Source organism: Chanodichthys erythropterus, chromosome 4, assembly GCF_024489055.1.
Source record: "Chanodichthys erythropterus isolate Z2021 chromosome 4, ASM2448905v1, whole genome shotgun sequence".
NCBI classification, from domain to species: domain Eukaryota; kingdom Metazoa; phylum Chordata; class Actinopteri; order Cypriniformes; family Xenocyprididae; genus Chanodichthys; species Chanodichthys erythropterus.
The window spans coordinates 39503467-39512133 of NC_090224.1; the positions used below are offsets into that span (position 1 = coordinate 39503467).

General features: G+C 49.3%; 13 non-coding genes across 13 annotated transcripts; all 13 read right to left on the minus strand.

Annotated features, from left to right (window-relative positions):
* Positions 1-295: 295 nt before the first annotated feature.
* trnav-uac (transfer RNA valine (anticodon UAC)) lies at positions 296-368 on the minus strand. The gene has a single exon. It is a non-coding gene; the product is annotated as a tRNA-Val (tRNA).
* A 261-nt stretch (positions 369-629) lies between these two features.
* trnav-cac (transfer RNA valine (anticodon CAC)) lies at positions 630-702 on the minus strand. The gene has a single exon. It is a non-coding gene; the product is annotated as a tRNA-Val (tRNA).
* Positions 703-1152: 450 nt separating this feature from the next.
* trnav-cac (transfer RNA valine (anticodon CAC)) lies at positions 1153-1225 on the minus strand. The gene has a single exon. It is a non-coding gene; the product is annotated as a tRNA-Val (tRNA).
* Positions 1226-1625: 400 nt separating this feature from the next.
* Positions 1626-1698, minus strand: trnav-cac (transfer RNA valine (anticodon CAC)). Its single transcript has one exon. It is a non-coding gene; the product is annotated as a tRNA-Val (tRNA).
* Positions 1699-2099: 401 nt separating this feature from the next.
* On the minus strand, positions 2100-2172 carry trnav-uac (transfer RNA valine (anticodon UAC)). The gene has a single exon. It is a non-coding gene; the product is annotated as a tRNA-Val (tRNA).
* A 261-nt stretch (positions 2173-2433) lies between these two features.
* trnav-cac (transfer RNA valine (anticodon CAC)) lies at positions 2434-2506 on the minus strand. Its single transcript has one exon. It is a non-coding gene; the product is annotated as a tRNA-Val (tRNA).
* A 422-nt stretch (positions 2507-2928) lies between these two features.
* On the minus strand, positions 2929-3001 carry trnav-cac (transfer RNA valine (anticodon CAC)). The gene has a single exon. It is a non-coding gene; the product is annotated as a tRNA-Val (tRNA).
* A 401-nt stretch (positions 3002-3402) lies between these two features.
* Positions 3403-3475, minus strand: trnav-uac (transfer RNA valine (anticodon UAC)). Its single transcript has one exon. It is a non-coding gene; the product is annotated as a tRNA-Val (tRNA).
* Positions 3476-3736: 261 nt separating this feature from the next.
* trnav-cac (transfer RNA valine (anticodon CAC)) lies at positions 3737-3809 on the minus strand. The gene has a single exon. It is a non-coding gene; the product is annotated as a tRNA-Val (tRNA).
* A 588-nt stretch (positions 3810-4397) lies between these two features.
* Positions 4398-4470, minus strand: trnav-cac (transfer RNA valine (anticodon CAC)). Its single transcript has one exon. It is a non-coding gene; the product is annotated as a tRNA-Val (tRNA).
* A 401-nt stretch (positions 4471-4871) lies between these two features.
* Positions 4872-4944, minus strand: trnav-uac (transfer RNA valine (anticodon UAC)). The gene has a single exon. It is a non-coding gene; the product is annotated as a tRNA-Val (tRNA).
* Positions 4945-5205: 261 nt separating this feature from the next.
* trnav-cac (transfer RNA valine (anticodon CAC)) lies at positions 5206-5278 on the minus strand. The gene has a single exon. It is a non-coding gene; the product is annotated as a tRNA-Val (tRNA).
* Positions 5279-6843: 1565 nt separating this feature from the next.
* Positions 6844-6916, minus strand: trnav-uac (transfer RNA valine (anticodon UAC)). The gene has a single exon. It is a non-coding gene; the product is annotated as a tRNA-Val (tRNA).
* Positions 6917-8667: the final 1751 nt, after the last annotated feature.

Genomic DNA, 8667 nt, shown 5'->3' on the forward strand with positions numbered 1-8667 from the left:
TTTCGAACCGAGGACCTTTCGCGTGTTAGGCGAACGTGATGACCACTACACTACAGAAACCTCACATTGCTCGCCGGTGCTTTTTCGAACACAGGATCGTCCCATGATCTGCCCCGCGAGCAGAGTGACAGTCAATGCAAATTCCACAAACAGGACAGAGCTCCTTCGGCATGACAGTCTGCCTAGAGCTCCTTAGTACGATTGCCATCACCCAGCTCAAAAGTAAGGACTCTGTAGCGTGGACATCCTCTTACTGGAGAGCCATTTTAGAATGTATATTTCAAAAACCTCCACTTGTTTCCGCCCAGTTTCGAACTGGGGACCTTTCGCGTGTAAAGCGAACGTGATAACCACTACACTACGGAAACCTGAGGGCGAATGCATTCCGATCGTTTTTAGCGCACGCTTGTCGACAACGACTGAAACGACAGACTGAGCAGTGCTCTTAAACCGGCAAAGGGCTGCTACTTTTAGTAGCAAACCAACTGTTTTGCCATTACAGGAGACCTCACTGGTCGTTTGTTTTATTTTCGTTCTCTTTTGAAGAGTTTACACCGCAAATTGCGCAGCAAGAGTGCCGATCTGCTCAAAAGAAATCCCCTCAGGAAATTTTGGCAAAAGCGACTCACTGTTTCCGCCCAGTTTCGAACTGGGGACCTTTCGCGTGTGAGGCGAACGTGATAACCACTACACTACGGAAACCTGTCTTTTGGAAGCAGACAGAAAGCTTCTGGTGCATACTTCTTAAAAGGGGTAAAAGGAAGATGAGGTAAATCCTCCTAGCGTCGCAAACAGTGCATATTTTCTGTCAAAAGCTAAGCGCTGTTTCTGCTCGGTTTCGAACCGAGGACCTTTCGCGTGTTAGGCGAACGTGATGACCACTACACTACAGAAACCTCACAACGGCCCTCGGGTGCTTTTTCAAAGACAGGATCGTCCCATGATCTGCCCCGCAAGCAGAGCGAGAGAGAGGGAGAGAGAGACCGTCTGTGTAAATTCCACAAACAACAGGAGAGCGCACATTCAGAATGACAGTCTGCATAGAGCTCCTTATTACGATTGCCTTCAGCCAGCTAAAAGGTAAGGACTTTGGAGCATGGACATCCTCTTACTGGACAGCCATTTCAGCATGTGTCTTAAAAAACCTCCGTTTGTTTCCGCCCAGTTTCGAACTGGGGACCTTTCGCGTGTGAGGCGAACGTGATAACCACTACACTACGGAAACCTGTCACGTGCGGTTACCGAGAGAAGACTTAAAAGAGTGCTAAATCCTCCTAGCGTCGCAAACAGTGCATATTTTCTGTCAAAAGCCAAGCGCTGTTTCTGCTCGGTTTCGAACCGAGGACCTTTCGCGTGTTAGGCGAACGTGATGACCACTACACTACAGAAACCTCACATTGCTCGCCGGTGCTTTTTCGAACACAGGATCATCCCATGATCTGCCCCGCGAGCAGAGTGACAGTCAATGCAAATTCCACAAACAGGACAGAGCTCCTTCGGCATGACAGTCTGCCTAGAGCTCCTTAGTACGATTGCCATCACCCAGCTCAAAAGTAAGGTCTTTGGAGCGTGGACATCCTCTTACTGGAGAGCCATTTCAGCATGTGTCTTAAAAAACCTCAGTTTGTTTCCGCCCAGTTTCGAACTGGGGACCTTTCGCGTGTGAGGCGAACGTGATAACCACTACACTACGGAAACCTGTCGCGTGCTGCCACCGAGAGAAGACTTAAAAGAGTGCTAAATCCTCCTAGCGTCGCAAACAGTGCATATTTTCTGTCAAAAGCCAAGCGCTGTTTCTGCTCGGTTTCGAACCGAGGACCTTTCGCGTGTTAGGCGAACGTGATGACCACTACACTACAGAAACCTCACATTGCTCGCCGGTGCTTTTTCGAACACAGGATCGTCCCATGATCTGCCCCGCGAGCAGAGTGACAGTCAATGCAAATTCCACAAACAGGACAGAGCTCCTTCGGCATGACAGTCTGCCTAGAGCTCCTTAGTACGATTGCCATCACCCAGCTCAAAAGTAAGGACTCTGTAGCGTGGACATCCTCTTACTGGAGAGCCATTTTAGAATGTATATTTCAAAAACCTCCACTTGTTTCCGCCCAGTTTCGAACTGGGGACCTTTCGCGTGTAAAGCGAACGTGATAACCACTACACTACGGAAACCTGAGGGCGAATGCATTCCGATCGTTTTTAGCGCACGCTTGTCGACAACGACTGAAACGACAGACTGAGCAGTGCTCTTAAACCGGCAAAGGGCTGCTACTTTTAGTAGCAAACCAACTGTTTTGCCATTACAGGAGACCTCACTGGTCGTTTGTTTTATTTTCGTTCTCTTTTGAAGAGTTTACACCGCAAATTGCGCAGCAAGAGTGCCGATCTGCTCAAAAGAAATCCCCTCAGGAAATTTTGGCAAAAGCGACTCACTGTTTCCGCCCAGTTTCGAACTGGGGACCTTTCGCGTGTGAGGCGAACGTGATAACCACTACACTACGGAAACCTGTCAGGTGCGGCCACCGAGAGAAGACTTAAAAGAGTGCTAAATCCTCCTAGCGTCGCAAACAGTGCATATTTTCTGTCAAAAGCCAAGCGCTGTTTCTGCTCGGTTTCGAACCGAGGACCTTTCGCGTGTTAGGCGAACGTGATGACCACTACACTACAGAAACCTCACAACGGCCCTCGGGTGCTTTTTCAAAGACAGGATCGTCCCATGATCTGCCCCGCAAGCAGAGCGAGAGAGAGGGAGAGAGAGACCGTCTGTGTAAATTCCACAAACAACAGGAGAGCGCACATTCAGAATGACAGTCTGCATAGAGCTCCTTATTACGATTGCCATCACCCAGCTCAAAAGTAAGGTCTTTGGAGCGTGGACATCCTCTTACTGGAGAGCCATTTCAGCATGTGTCTTAAAAAACCTCAGTTTGTTTCCGCCCAGTTTCGAACTGGGGACCTTTCGCGTGTGAGGCGAACGTGATAACCACTACACTACGGAAACCTGTCGCGTGCTGCCACCGAGAGAAGACTTAAAAGAGTGCTAAATCCTCCTAGCGTCGCAAACAGTGCATATTTTCTGTCAAAAGCCAAGCGCTGTTTCTGCTCGGTTTCGAACCGAGGACCTTTCGCGTGTTAGGCGAACGTGATGACCACTACACTACAGAAACCTCACATTGCTCGCCGGTGCTTTTTCGAACACAGGATCGTCCCATGATCTGCCCCGCGAGCAGAGTGACAGTCAATGCAAATTCCACAAACAGGACAGAGCTCCTTCGGCATGACAGTCTGCCTAGAGCTCCTTAGTACGATTGCCATCACCCAGCTCAAAAGTAAGGACTCTGTAGCGTGGACATCCTCTTACTGGAGAGCCATTTTAGAATGTATATTTCAAAAACCTCCACTTGTTTCCGCCCAGTTTCGAACTGGGGACCTTTCGCGTGTAAAGCGAACGTGATAACCACTACACTACGGAAACCTGAGGGCGAATGCATTCCGATCGTTTTTAGCGCACGCTTGTCGACAACGACTGAAACGACAGACTGAGCAGTGCTCTTAAACCGGCAAAGGGCTGCTACTTTTAGTAGCAAACCAACTGTTTTGCCATTACAGGAGACCTCACTGGTCGTTTGTTTTATTTTCGTTCTCTTTTGAAGAGTTTACACCGCAAATTGCGCAGCAAGAGTGCCGATCTGCTCAAAAGAAATCCCCTCAGGAAATTTTGGCAAAAGCGACTCACTGTTTCCGCCCAGTTTCGAACTGGGGACCTTTCGCGTGTGAGGCGAACGTGATAACCACTACACTACGGAAACCTGTCACGTGCGGTTACCGAGAGAAGACTAAAAAGAGTGCTAAATCCTCCTAGCGTCGCAAACAGTGCATATTTTCTGTCAAAAGCCAAGCGCTGTTTCTGCTCGGTTTCGAACCGAGGACGTTTCGCGTGTGAGGCGAACGTGATAACCACTACACTACGGAAACCTGTCAGGTGCGGCCACCGAGAGAAGACTTAAAAGAGTGCTAAATCCTCCTAGCGTCGCAAACAGTGCATATTTTCTGTCAAAAGCCAAGCGCTGTTTCTGCTCGGTTTCGAACCGAGGACCTTTCGCGTGTTAGGCGAACGTGATGACCACTACACTACAGAAACCTCACAACGGCCCTCGGGTGCTTTTTCAAAGACAGGATCGTCCCATGATCTGCCCCGCAAGCAGAGCGAGAGAGAGGGAGAGAGAGACCGTCTGTGTAAATTCCACAAACAACAGGAGAGCGCACATTCAGAATGACAGTCTGCATAGAGCTCCTTTTTACGATTGCCTTCAGCCAGCTAAAAGGTAAGGTCTTTGGAGCGTGGACATCCTCTTACTGGAGAGCCATTTCAGCATGTGTCTTAAAAAACCTCCGTTTGTTTCCGCCCAGTTTCGAACTGGGGACCTTTCGCGTGTGAGGCGAACGTGATAACCACTACACTACGGAAACCTGTCGCGTGCTGCCACCGAGAGAAGACTTAAAAGAGTGCTAAATCCTCCTAGCGTCGCAAACAGTGCATATTTTCTGTCAAAAGCCAAGCGCTGTTTCTGCTCGGTTTCGAACCGAGGACCTTTCGCGTGTTAGGCGAACGTGATGACCACTACACTACAGAAACCTCACATTGCTCGCCGGTGCTTTTTCGAACACAGGATCGTCCCATGATCTGCCCCGCGAGCAGAGTGACAGTCAATGCAAATTCCACAAACAGGACAGAGCTCCTTCGGCATGACAGTCTGCCTAGAGCTCCTTAGTACGATTGCCATCACCCAGCTCAAAAGTAAGGACTCTGTAGCGTGGACATCCTCTTACTGGAGAGCCATTTTAGAATGTATATTTCAAAAACCTCCACTTGTTTCCGCCCAGTTTCGAACTGGGGACCTTTCGCGTGTAAAGCGAACGTGATAACCACTACACTACGGAAACCTGAGGGCGAATGCATTCCGATCGTTTTTAGCGCACGCTTGTCGACAACGACTGAAACGACAGACTGAGCAGTGCTCTTAAACCGGCAAAGGGCTGCTACTTTTAGTAGCAAACCAACTGTTTTGCCATTACAGGAGACCTCACTGGTCGTTTGTTTTATTTTCGTTCTCTTTTGAAGAGTTTACACCGCAAATTGCGCAGCAAGAGTGCCGATCTGCTCAAAAGAAATCCCCTCAGGAAATTTTGGCAAAAGCGACTCACTGTTTCCGCCCAGTTTCGAACTGGGGACCTTTCGCGTGTGAGGCGAACGTGATAACCACTACACTACGGAAACCTGTCAGGTGCGGCCACCGAGAGAAGACTTAAAAGAGTGCTAAATCCTCCTAGCGTCGCAAACAGTGCATATTTTCTGTCAAAAGCCAAGCGCTGTTTCTGCTCGGTTTCGAACCGAGGACCTTTCGCGTGTTAGGCGAACGTGATGACCACTACACTACAGAAACCTCACATTGCTCGCCGGTGCTTTTTCGAACACAGGATCGTCCCATGATCTGCCCCGCGAGCAGAGTGACAGTCAATGCAAATTCCACAAACAGGACAGAGCTCCTTCGGCATGACAGTCTGCCTAGAGCTCCTTAGTACGATTGCCATCACCCAGCTCAAAAGTAAGGACTCTGTAGCGTGGACATCCTCTTACTGGAGAGCCATTTTAGAATGTATATTAAAAACACCTCCACTTGTTTCCGCCCAGTTTCGAACTGGGGACCTTTCGCGTGTGAGGCGAACGTGATAACCACTACACTACGGAAACCTGTCTTTTGGAAGCAGACAGAAAGCTTCTGGTGCATACTTCTTAAAAGGGGTAAAAGGAAGACTGAGGTAAATCCTACTAGCGTCGCAAACAGTGCATATTTTCTGTCAAAAGCCAAGCGCTGTTTCTGCTCGGTTTCGAACCGAGGACCTTTCGCGTGTGAGGCGAACGTGATAACCACTACACTACGGAAACCTGTCAGGTGCGGCCACCGAGAGAAGACTTAAAAGAGTGCTAAATCCTCCTAGCGTCGCAAACAGTGCATATTTTCTGTCAAAAGCCAAGCGCTGTTTCTGCTCGGTTTCGAACCGAGGACCTTTCGCGTGTTAGGCGAACGTGATGACCACTACACTACAGAAACCTCACAACGGCCCTCGGGTGCTTTTTCAAAGACAGGATCGTCCCATGATCTGCCCCGCAAGCAGAGCGAGAGAGAGGGAGAGAGAGACCGTCTGTGTAAATTCCACAAACAACAGGAGAGCGCACATTCAGAATGACAGTCTGCATAGAGCTCCTTATTACGATTGCCATCACCCAGCTCAAAAGTAAGGTCTTTGGAGCGTGGACATCCTCTTACTGGAGAGCCATTTCAGCATGTGTCTTAAAAAACCTCAGTTTGTTTCCGCCCAGTTTCGAACTGGGGACCTTTCGCGTGTGAGGCGAACGTGATAACCACTACACTACGGAAACCTGTCGCGTGCTGCCACCGAGAGAAGACTTAAAAGAGTGCTAAATCCTCCTAGCGTCGCAAACAGTGCATATTTTCTGTCAAAAGCCAAGCGCTGTTTCTGCTCGGTTTCGAACCGAGGACCTTTCGCGTGTTAGGCGAACGTGATGACCACTACACTACAGAAACCTCACATTGCTCGCCGGTGCTTTTTCGAACACAGGATCGTCCCATGATCTGCCCCGCGAGCAGAGTGACAGTCAATGCAAATTCCACAAACAGGACAGAGCTCCTTCGGCATGACAGTCTGCCTAGAGCTCCTTAGTACGATTGCCATCACCCAGCTCAAAAGTAAGGACTCTGTAGCGTGGACATCCTCTTACTGGAGAGCCATTTTAGAATGTATATTTCAAAAACCTCCACTTGTTTCCGCCCAGTTTCGAACTGGGGACCTTTCGCGTGTAAAGCGAACGTGATAACCACTACACTACGGAAACCTGAGGGCGAATGCATTCCGATCGTTTTTAGCGCACGCTTGTCGACAACGACTGAAACGACAGACTGAGCAGTGCTCTTAAACCGGCAAAGGGCTGCTACTTTTAGTAGCAAACCAACTGTTTTGCCATTACAGGAGACCTCACTGGTCGTTTGTTTTATTTTCGTTCTCTTTTGAAGAGTTTACACCGCAAATTGCGCAGCAAGAGTGCCGATCTGCTCAAAAGAAATCCCCTCAGGAAATTTTGGCAAAAGCGACTCACTGTTTCCGCCCAGTTTCGAACTGGGGACCTTTCGCGTGTGAGGCGAACGTGATAACCACTACACTACGGAAACCTGTCAGGTGCGGCCACCGAGAGAAGACTTAAAAGAGTGCTAAATCCTCCTAGCGTCGCAAACAGTGCATATTTTCTGTCAAAAGCCAAGCGCTGTTTCTGCTCGGTTTCGAACCGAGGACCTTTCGCGTGTTAGGCGAACGTGATGACCACTACACTACAGAAACCTCACAACGGCCCTCGGGTGCTTTTTCGAAGACAGGATCGTCCCATGATCTGCCCCGCAAGCAGAGCGAGAGAGAGGGAGAGAGAGACCGTCTGTGTAAATTCCACAAACAACAGGAGAGCGCACATTCAGAATGACAGTCTGCATAGAGCTCCTTAGTACGATTGCCATCACCCAGCTCAAAAGTAAGGTCTTTGGAGCGTGGACATCCTCTTACTGGAGAGCCATTTCAGCATGTGTCTTAAAAAACCTCAGTTTGTTTCCGCCCAGTTTCGAACTGGGGACCTTTCGCGTGTGAGGCGAACGTGATAACCACTACACTACGGAAACCTGTCGCGTGCTGCCACCGAGAGAAGACTTAAAAGAGTGCTAAATCCTCCTAGCGTCGCAAACAGTGCATATTTTCTGTCAAAAGCCAAGCGCTGTTTCTGCTCGGTTTCGAACCGAGGACCTTTCGCGTGTTAGGCGAACGTGATGACCACTACACTACAGAAACCTCACATTGCTCGCCGGTGCTTTTTCGAACACAGGATCGTCCCATGATCTGCCCCGCGAGCAGAGTGACAGTCAATGCAAATTCCACAAACAGGACAGAGCTCCTTCGGCATGACAGTCTGCCTAGAGCTCCTTAGTACGATTGCCATCACCCAGCTCAAAAGTAAGGTCTTTGGAGCGTGGACATCCTCTTACTGGAGAGCCATTTCAGCATGTGTCTTAAAAAACCTCAGTTTGTTTCCGCCCAGTTTCGAACTGGGGACCTTTCGCGTGTGAGGCGAACGTGATAACCACTACACTACGGAAACCTGTCGCGTGCTGCCACCGAGAGAAGACTTAAAAGAGTGCTAAATCCTCCTAGCGTCGCAAACAGTGCATATTTTCTGTCAAAAGCCAAGCGCTGTTTCTGCTCGGTTTCGAACCGAGGACGTTTCGCGTGTGAGGCGAACGTGATAACCACTACACTACGGAAACCTGTCAGGTGCGGCCACCGAGAGAAGACTTAAAAGAGTGCTAAATCCTCCTAGCGTCGCAAACAGTGCATATTTTCTGTCAAAAGCCAAGCGCTGTTTCTGCTCGGTTTCGAACCGAGGACCTTTCGCGTGTTAGGCGAACGTGATGACCACTACACTACGGAAACCTGTCACGTGCGGTTACCGAGAGAAGACTTAAAAGAGTGCTAAATCCTCCTAGAGAGTCAAAAAGACTTAAAAGAGTGCTAAATCCTCCTAGCGTCGCAAACAGTGCATATTTCTGT